Source organism: Battus philenor, unplaced genomic scaffold (genome assembly GCF_028537555.1).
Source record: "Battus philenor isolate CCGP_79_NKW_IND1 unplaced genomic scaffold, ilBatPhil1.0.hap1 SCAF_4, whole genome shotgun sequence".
Taxonomy (NCBI): domain Eukaryota; kingdom Metazoa; phylum Arthropoda; class Insecta; order Lepidoptera; family Papilionidae; genus Battus; species Battus philenor.
In genome coordinates, this window is record NW_027181704.1 from 16,879,565 (window position 1) to 16,891,184 (window position 11,620).

Sequence of the window (11,620 nt, forward strand, 5' to 3'; positions counted from 1 at the left end):
TCTATTAGATTCAGGCGTTACCTCGCGGAAGTCCATCCTAACTAAAAAAGAGACTAATATATAGCTACTTCCGCTATGCAGCAGTAGTCGTGCAATGAAGTGAACCGCCTAATTCACTCCGTGTTTGGCACTGGTCAGTCTAACATCTCCTGAGGATGCCCCGTGGAGGGGTGAAACACGTGTTGAGTGATTTAACGGTGGCAGTTGTGTAATTCGCGTTGCTTGCCGCATGCGCATTTATCAGCGGGCTGGCGGGCGATGCACTTTGTTGCACGACTACCACTGCATGTGCGGAAGTGGCTAAATATTGGTCCTTTTCTTACTTAACATTTCTTCTGTTAAACAGTGAAAGAAAAGTATTTTTTTATTTTATTTTTTTGTCGTACGAAAACAATCTTATACTACATTCTTATCCTCGTGAATCCATGACTAATATGATCGAAATTCGACTGAATTGCAAAAAAACTAATCGTACTCAAGGTTTATATATTAAAATTCTGACCATGTTATAAATTGACTCATTATACTATCTCGGTTTAGTGCGGGGAGTACCCACGTGCTGTGTTGCTATGCAAAATAACACTGTCATTCTAAAAATGACTAAAGATAACGCATAAATATTTGCCATACTTAACGTATTCGTCTATTCGATGTTCGTGTTGATTTTATATATTTAATAACTGGTGATGTTTACTTTGATCACAAATAGAAGATTTACCTGGCGCACCTGATCATCAGCTGTCCCTTATTTGGCACGCTAAGAGCGGATTGATAGCTTCGCGTTCGAAGAAAGGACCAGCACATCACATATGGATAACGAGAGAGTTCGAGACCTTTCTAGAATACTGCAGAAGGGTCATGAGAGAGACCATTAAAAAGAAAAAATAGACTAAAAAATGTGCATAAGACTAATTAAAATAAAAAATTAAATCTGTGATAAATGTTGTATGAAAATAAGAAAGTAAAAATAAAGCAAAACAGATGATGAATGAAAGAATTAGCTAAAAATTTAAAGAAATGAAATTATTTGTGAAGAATAAAAGACGAATGAATAAATGGCGTTGAGAAGAAAAAAAGAGAACGCAAATATTATGATGAAAATAAAGGATTTTGTAAAAATAGTCCCTGTGTATCCTAGACAAGGGGAACGAAGGCGAAAGGCCCCAACAGGTTCGATGAAAGAATAGAAGATAATAATAGCCTGAAAAAACTGTAAAATTAACGTTAAAACTGTAACTAAAACATTCGGAAACTTGCAGAAGTAAATGTATAAATAAATATTTCAATATACATTATAAATGTTGACTTTTCAAATGTGCTCAGCACAGTCTACTGTTATTTAAATATTATGTCTTGTTGTAAAATCTTACATTAAACAGCTTCCAATTTTTTTTTAATTAATTTTCAGATTAATGCTGACGAACCCTCAAGCTCAGTGTATAATATAGTGAACAGATGACATTGTTAGGTTCTTCGGAAAACACGGGATGCAGATCAGTTAGAAGCGGTCCTATAGGCAATAGGGGCTATAGGGGCTATAGGGGGCTTCCCAGTGGCGTAACTAGGGGGTGGCGAGCGGGGCGGCCGCACCGGGCACCACAAGCAAGGGAGGGGGGCACCAAAGTTGAAAATAATTTTTTTGAATTTTTTTTTGGATGATGAATAATGAAATGTTAAAAGAAAAATGAAAACCATAATTTAAAGTAAATAACATAAAAGGAATATCGAATTTTACTATTTTTGTGCTAAAAAAGTTGTTAAATAATATGAGCATTAAAAAAAAGTAAACGGTTACAAATTACACAGTGTTTAAGCCTTTCATTCGCAAAACACATAAAGTGTTTTTTAAAAGGGCCCTAAATTACAAAAACACATATCTGTGTTTCGAACTAGTCGACATTATCGATTTTGAAAATGTGACTAATGACTGCAAGCCAAAAAGCGAGAAATGTTCGTTTTTAAATTTACCCAATAAATTTTATTAAGATCTAATGTTATTTTATATATATTTATTATTATTTTGAACCAAAAAAAAATATATTAACTACATTCTGTTCTGAATTTTGAAATTATTTAGACTCTTTAGGGGAGGGGTGGGGCACCAAGCCCCAATATGCCCCAGGCCCCAAATACCATAGCTACGCCACTGGGGCTTCCCCTTATGTTTAAGTAGGTTTAATACATTACGTGCGATGTGGTATTTATATGGTACTTTGATTCGCCCGAGTCCTGTGTGTATTGTTGCTATGGTAACCCAGACAGTGTAGCAATTATTAATGACAGTTACCAATATAACTAAATATAAAACCTCTACCTTTTTTTAAAATAATTAAATGATCGAATTTTGAGTCATCACTCCAATTCACTAATTTTAGATTGCTTAACGGTGACATAGTGGTTAAAAGATTGATATTTACTAACTTTATATATCTATCTTTAATCAGATTGTGGGGCACTTGTATACCCCACTTGTAAAACCCACCACATAACTCACCGGATTTTCGCTGTGCAAATGATATCATAAAAAAATGATTCAATTTTTCCGAGACGCGGCTGTCCGGTGGAAGCCAGCAGCTGTTTAAAAGTCATCCGAATTGATTTCAGATAAGATAAGAAAACGTTTGTGATTCACGGCGCCGTGACGTAAATCACAAGTGGCTGCAGATAACACGGTAATCATAGATTCCTATTATTTTACGAACTACCGCTACTTATGCAAAATATAAATATCAGTAACGCCCTCTTTGAACGCTTGAATGTAGTTGCTTGAATTAAACTCAAGTTGTCAAGTAAAGGTAATTTATTTTTGGACGTCAGTTTTGTCGTGGCTAGTGAATGTAAAAAGTGAAATAACACTCGACCAGTTACAACAACAAAACAAATGGTAGGCGCGTGAGCACCTTTACGTTTATTAAACAAATCTTCATCGTCATTTTAGTCGCAAGGCGTTCATTTCTGGATATAGGCCTCCGCCGTTAGATTTAAAATAGGACCAGTTAAGGGTCGAGCAAGAACAGAAACTAGTTATAAGTAGTAGGCTTGTAGGTTTAGTAAGTGAGAAAACATAACTAAATCAAAAAAATTAGTGTAAATTGTGATAATGTAGCAAACCTTGCTCGTGGTACAAGGATGAGTGAAGGAAAATGATGCACGGGAGACGGTTTTAACGAAATAGAACCAAAAAAAGGAAATTAAAATGATGAAATGTACAAATACTTTACCCAAATTGTAGCCCACATCCTACATATGGAATAAAGGATGGTGAGATCCCAAAAAAGACGTCATAAAAAAATATGACCGGTGAAAAGCAGCCAGTATCTTACGTGTTCTGACAACCTTAACAAATACACCTTGTGGTTGGAAATCCTTAGCTATGATATTCGGTACGTTGTTTCAACTGCAGAAGTCTTGATATACCGAATAAAATACTAAAAAAAATAGTCTCCACCACTCAAATTTAATTGCAACAGGTTCGTAAGAACCGTCTTCTTTTGTGATATACTTTCGGGAAAAATTACGTCATCATAATCAGTGTTTCACCCCCGATCAAATCGAATAGTAATAGATCTGTAACTATTTAATTCTATCTGTAACTAAGCAGTATTTAATATATGAAATTATCATGTCACGGTGTGCGTGATTGAACTCCTCCGAAACGGCTCGACCGATTTTCGTGAATCTCAGCGCGCATATCGGCCAGGCTGGAGATTCGGACAACATCTATTTTTCATCCCTCTAAATGTTAAAGGTGGTTCACCCCTAAATTTTTTTATTTATTTTTAGCATACATAAATACAAAGAACCCAAAATTTTCTCTCCTCTACGATCAACCCTTGTTTTTTATTTGTCAATTAATTTTTTTTTTTGCAAAACATCGTTTGCGGGATCAGCTAGTATATATATATATATATATATATATATATATATATATATATATATATATATATATACATACATACATACGAGTATGCACATTTAGTTATTGCCCCGAGATTGAGATATGTATAATTTTGAACCGCTCCACGCCTCTGACCGCAGAGAGCGCTTATCATTTATGTCGATAAGTATACTGGTCATAACATATTCCATATTTTTAAATTGTTTTTTTTTTTATATGTGAATACAATATAAATATCTTTTCATTCTATATTTTTCGTAACATTACATGGACTTGACGGTAAAAGTCAAGAAAAACTTTTATATAGTTAATAATAAGTACATACAAACTTCAAGACAATTTTATATTTAAATTACACACACATACATATATATTTATATATATATGTATATATATATATATGTATTCAAAGCATATTAAAGAGGAAGGCATTGAGGAAAACAGATTGCAGTATTGCATCGTGGTTCTGTGCACGTAGTCGCGCCGGGTCATTGCCGCGGGAGTGTCGTCGCTTCCGAGAAACTGCTCTGATCTCCGGTTCTTTTTGCATCCTTCGCCTGATTACCCGCATCTGATAACCCACCGCGTTACGATCGATATTATTTATAACCGAATAGCTCATTCACATATACACAGGATGATTCATTATAGGTGTAAAAGCTTTAAAGTGTTGAATTTGTTCCCCATTTTTCACCAAAAGGCTAATCTAATTTATATCTTTAACATCTATTTTCAGTAACACTGTATAAATTGATCATTTTAATCATGTTAAATGCGATAGGACTTTTGACAGTACAAAGTCTGCGAAAGATAGTAAAATATAATTAATTTTATTGTGTAATAATCGGAATTTTCGCTACGCCTTTTATTACTTTAATGACTTTTGACTTCGTCCTTTTAAAGCTGCTACACCGATCACCAATCACCCTGTATAAAGAAAAACAATACAGTTTCGTAGTAATAATAATGTCCAATACAGATGTTTGGTTCAAAGTGGAGAGTTACGTATAAAATGTTATCAAACAGATCACATAGGATAATTATAGTTTATAATTGTTATTCTTTTAAAAAATAAATACTATTGAAAGCCAATTACAGATTTTTTTTACTTTTATATTTAAAGTATAAATGTACGTGCATCAGTTTAGAAATTCATAGACACCATATTAGTCTAGTAATTCTAAATTATAAATATTTTATTAAAGATTAACTGTGCCCGCGATAGTCCGCGTAGAATTTAACAAAAAACTTTTTCTGTTAATTTTTCTAAAATAAAAGTAGCCTAAGTTACTTCTTATTGCATGAGCTACCTGCCAAAATATGTCCTGTCAAAACTGGTCCATAGATAAGCCGGAAAAAACAGACCGACAGAATATTTTATTATAAAATTAATATGTGAATATGTTACAAAAAGACAGTTCTATTTTATTTATTTGTATAAATAATAATATAATAATTACCTACTAACTTTTTATATTAGATTAAGTAGTAGGGGTGTAGATTTATAGCTGATGTGATTTTTATTTAAAAAAAAAAATTGTTACACAAGCACATGGAATTGTCTGTCGTTCAAAATTGCTATTAATCCTTTATTTTTAATAGCTGTATATTTGTATGTAATATTATTAATTTTAGTGGCAATCCGTAATAAATAAAAAAATGTAAAAAATTCGGCAAAGTAAAAAATTGAATGACAGCAAAATGACAGCTGTCAGAAGTGACGCTTTCCGTACGTCACATGACTAAGGTAATTTTTACAAAAGGAACTGTTGAAGCAGCCAGGGTTCTCTTGTAAAAGTATGTAAGACTATATGATACGTAGTATAAATGTGTCGTGCTACATAGTTTTGATATACGAAATTTATTGACATTATATCTACATCAATAACCTTCAGATATAAAATAGCATTTTATATTAGTCCAGTTATTTAGATAATCGTGATTCTAACAACCATTTCAGAACGATAGTGTGGTGACGTTCGTCACGCGTCTATGAATGACAACAGAATGACATCTGTCAGAAGTGACATTTCGCGATGTCAATTATCTACCAAGCGTTTTTTGAACATAATCCTTGTAAACTAGTTTTAAGTATACTGTGTACTATAACTATAAATATAGTTGATAAAATATGGAGTTTTATTTTATAGTTATACGGATAATACCTATAATCTCATTACATCTATAGTAGCCTGTGTGACAGCTGTCAATTATTTTATGCCTCGAATGTAAGGCATGTGGTCCTTAAGACGACGTTAACGTATATTAAAAAAAATCTAGAACCTTGTCAAAAAAGGAAAGAAGCTAATACAAATCAGTTGTGAAAGATTTTCCGCGTCCTTGTAAAGGTCAGTGACATAGATTCGGTGAGCTGTGACCTGCCGAGATCATTAGGTGGCCGTCACCGGTCAAGCAGTGACCCCGGTTCAGTGCTATTGTCTTAATTAAAGTTTTATCATTAAATAATATGTAATCATCATTTTTATATTTTGTCAGTTATCTCTGCTATGTTTTATAAGGGTTTGTGTGAAAATACATATTTTTATGTACGGAATACAAAATTCAGTTCCAAATCTATTCTTGCCAACAGTTGAGTTTCGAGACCAAAAATCTACAATGGTTTGACACAACCGCTGTACATTTTAACTTTTGTAAACGTTTATAAGATCTAACCACACCTAACCTCAAGAAACAGATATTTTTAACAATAATTGGGACAGATTTAAAATTATTGGTTTAATCTGTGATTTAATTCAAATGTATTTACACTTTTAATTATTATTATATAACATTTGTCTTAGCTATTATTATTTTATCTTATCTGTATTGGAGACGCTGAAAGTTGCCGCATCAGTCAAAGATTATAAAAATGTATAAATATCGAAAATGGAACTATACTAATCTTTACGTTTATTACGTCATTGATTTCACAAACTCACATTAGGTGTAATATTGCTTCATTTCTAAAAAACTTATCGTCATTGAAGATAGCCCTCGATAACTGCAACCCCAAGGACAGCTATAGTACATTCGGCGCCGTAAGTCGTAGCTTCCGCGAATTATTACAAAGAGTAAAAAGAAATAAAATGCTTTAACCTAATTCTTTTATAATGTATCAGTTACGTCACCGACTGTACAGCGTTCAAGGCGGTCGATCGTTTTCGGAACTCCACGAAGGTTGCATTATGTCACTGTACATACCAAATAACACAGCATTGTGTAATCATTTCTAGGAACATTAAGTTCCGTTTTCCCGCCTTTTTCATATTGTCGTAAAAAAAAGTACTTGCATTCCTTGACTTAGCATTTCATCTTACGGCATTTTAATATGGGGCTATGTGACTGAAATCACAAAATATAATATTTACAAAAAAGGTCTTTTTAGAGGATTTAAGAGAGGATTTAAAGGATTTTTTTAACAAACTGGTATTCTTACATTTGTTGCATTTCTTTGCATAATATCATGATTTCAGGAAAAAAAATGAACTCGTAACACCTAAATTTAAAAAAAATCCTAAATTAAATCCAGTGTCCGAGTATGTCTAGATATATATCCACCTTTTGACTTCCTGCATTGATATTAACTCACCAACTTTCTAAAGATGAATGAAATGAAACTATATTTAAAATTATTTATTAAGTACGGTAAAAAATTGCAGAGAGAATAACTCTATAATAATTGCATGAGGGTATATTTTCACAGGAATTCCTAGCTGAGTAAACTCTATGATTTCATTAAAATGTCTTTTGTGTATATATATATATATATATTACTTGTGTGTGTGTGTGTGCATGTTTTGTTTGTCCTCAAAAAGATCTAAAATAATTTTAAAACAGTGATATACACAGTGCTGATGAATGAAAAAATAACATACCCCTACTTTTCGTCTTCAAAATTTTTGGAAATTAATCAATACTGGTATAAGGTCTACGATGTACAGTAAATTGTTCAGTGGGCTTCATTCGGTAGATATGATGATGAAGATAATAGGTTTTAACATACCCGGCCAATGTGTCTTGTCGAAGTAGTCCTAAAAACTGTTTTTCTTCGCACCAGTGCTCCCGTGTAAAAATAAGAAATTACATATTTCTAGAATTCAAATATTTTACGAAAACTTCATTGCGTACATGACCGATGTTTTGCTAACATCAATTCTATATTAATCACTATAAATCTGGACGCTTTGAAACATTTCGAATGTACATTCCTGCATGTTTACGCCGATCTGTCCAAACACCAGATCTAAATCGCCGGGTCATTACTGGAACATGCTCCCACAGTTCGTCACGTCGATACGAGAATATCTAAATCAACATTTTTTTTTAATTCTTTTTCTGGGAAAAAATTCGGTGAACCCGAATGACTCGGTGGATGTCAGATCTGAGTGGCTGAATGAACGAAATGCCTTTGTTCTATAGCTAAAAAAATATGTTTATCATCAATTTATGCGTTCGAAAAGTGTAATGAAATACACATTAGCAGCGCAAATCAATACATGCCTTAGCTTTAAAATCAATTAAAAATTATTCAACTGTAATTAGATTTTTTTTTGTAATTTATCAATTAATAACCTTTTTCATTAACCTTTAAAGATAAGTTATGTTTAATTAAATTCAGCGCAAGCGAGACAGTTATCTCGAATGTGTAGTTGTCCTAACTGTTGAAGGAATCTATATGCCCAGGACTTTGATTTGTGTAATGTAGAATCTCTACCCAAAACTAAAATCTATAGAGCTATGAATCACCAGTCACGTGGCCGTCGTTCTTCTTTTAAAAAATTAATTCGGAAGCTTCATTCAAAATAAACTAAATATGTTACTTTGTGATTCATTGGGTTTGTACGTGGAAAGCCATTTGATGGTCACTCGTGAAAAGTGTGTAAAATTGTTACTCTGGTGGTATTTTTTAAGGCAAGGGTCTCAAAGGTTACTATATAAGCTGATAAACGCAAGTACAATAGCATCAATTGTTTCAATCTGTTCTTAGTAGCTAACAGCTCCATTTATTAATATAAAACTAATTATGAAATGTCTAGCGGAACACAGCGTAAGGTCAAAAGATTTGTGCTCTGTTCTATTGATAATAAGACGTATTATTTGTTTTTGTGTATATAACATAAGTCAATTAAAAAATTAAAGTAAGTATCGACTTTGAACGATTTATTGTTTTTGAACGTAATCCAACTATTCATAGTTGCATCCTGTAAAATTGTAAGAAGCAAAGAACTTATTCCTATTTAGGAGCCTTCGGCGGTTTTTCCGAATGGAATTGCAGTTTCTTCGTAATATTAAACCGTTTCTATTGAGTTTTTTTTTCATTTCATTTTTTAATGAATGTTACATGGTGCACAGTCTGTAAAGTGCAAGATTCAAGAATTCATCTTCTGTTGAAACCTATGCCGAGTTTGTTGACGCGTTGTTCTAATAAAGAAATGCTGTTGCATTGTTTGCGTTGCATTGTTTTTCCAAAACAAACGTCAGGCAAATGGTTGTCTAACGAATAAAATAACAAGGTGAACCTTTCGTGTAGATTGTCTCTTGATAATTCACATGAGATTAGCTAAGACTTCTATTTTCAAAATTTTAATATTTTTTTGTTCATACTGGCAATAATAATAATACATAACTAATATTTCTATCACATTGAACAGTCGATATTTCGTAAAAATAGATTAACGCTTTAGAAATTTATCGTTAAAAAGAAAAATTTAATGCCTATGTAAATAAATTCTAGGCAACCATTTTAGAAAAACATTTTTTGTAAGTTCCTATTAAAATTTACTTTGAGGTTATTATCTTAAGAAGTATCTAATTTAATATTCAAGAGAATTTAATAACTGACTTTTATGGTTAAAATAAAAAAATGGCGTCTTTAAATTCGTGTAATTCACCACACAATTTACAAGTGTACACTTTATTTACCACAGCTTACACACGAGCCTGCCCAGCAGTGAAAACAAAAGGTCTGTCAAAGCGAGAATTAATATTAGTATTTTATACATCAGAAAACAGTAATGTAAAAAATAAATTTACGAAAAAATATTACACTTACTAAAGAGATTTTACTGCAACTTACACTGCTATAAAAAACGTAAATACTTATCCGTATATTTTATTGTAATATCATCATCATTTCAGCTGGTGAACGTCCACAGGTGGTGATAGGTCTCTCCCATATATTTCCAATAACACGGAAGGGGAGCGGCTTGTATCCAGCATATTCCGTGTACTTCAAAAAGGTTAACTGTCCATCTTGTAAATGGACATCCTGCGATGCCGATAGCTGTCTCCATTCTGGTACATAAAGGCCACAGGTGCTACCTGTTATGCTCGCTATGTAGCCACGTAACTAGAATAATTGGTAGTCTCAAGTGGCTGTAGGCGAGACACATCGCTCGTGCAATCTATGGACATTCGAGCTGAAAGGTTTCCGAGTGGCGACCACGAGCTGGTGCCCGCTAGGTGGGCCGACAACAAAGTGGAAGTCGCTAGATGCGGGCAGCGCGGGACCGTCCATCTTGGCCTTGCAGTTGACGTCTACCACATGTTACGATGACGATGAAATAAGAAAGCCGTGTGCACATTGACCATTTGAAGCTAAGTATTCTGAAGCATGACCTTACGGACGCTTTTACGTTATAAGTTTGAGTCACTATTGTTATATACAAAATGAAGTATAACCTCGTTTGTGTAATAAAGTTGAATCTAGTTCGGATATCGTACGCAATAAAATTACAAAAGAATTAACAGGCCATGTTAGTTTTTAAAAAATACTGCATTTAAACGGTCTTGCTTTACCGCAGGCGCGGAGAAACAGATGGCCGCAGTGGGCGCAACATCTCCCGCGCCATCTACATCAAAGCTATAGCGGTCCCCGTAAACACAAACACGATTATTTTAAATTCAGATCTAATAATAACGTACTGTTTTTAATTTTCGAACGACGCAGTCGGGAGCTCTGGATGTACGCACACTCATTGCGCAGGAATTCAGCGTCTTGATATGTTATCCTCTGTGTTTATTTATTTATTTCGTAAATAGAAAATTAGTCAGGATACGCGAGAATACCTAGAAGTCATGGCTCCAGGTACTAAGTCTTACTCATAGATCAGTCTTGGTCAATGAAATTGCACAGAGTTTGCATTCTCCCGCTATTTTAATTTTAAGCGTTATTTACACACAGATATTAAATAGAGCTCATTCTGTGACTGCTTTCAATTTATTTATTCCATATAAATATATAATCATATTGATAAACCAGCATTGTTACCTTTTTCCTAACGTGGTCAAAGTATATCAAAATTGTAGAAAAATAAAATTGCCGAGAAGCGTTGTTTGGAATTTTACTGCTAAAGGAAAGATATGTGAAAATAATTGTTACGTATCTCTAATTATTATTATTCCTAATTATATTACAAATGTAATGTTACTTCAATAGATACTAAGCTTCATACACTACCTTATTAAAATGATTATTTTGTAGATAAATTGATGTCTAGCATTAATTATTGTGTTTTAAAATAATTAATAGCGCCGCAATCAAAGCCTTTAATCCAGACAGTGAGCAAAAATTCTCAGTGTATCAGGTGAAAAATTCCGTTCGTCACAGTTATTAGGCAAAATTAGTTTAAAAATTTTTTAAACCAAAGTTCAACGTATTTTACGCGGTGCTTGAGATAAAGGACCATTATCTTGTGTTTAATCTGTTTGAGATCTCCACTT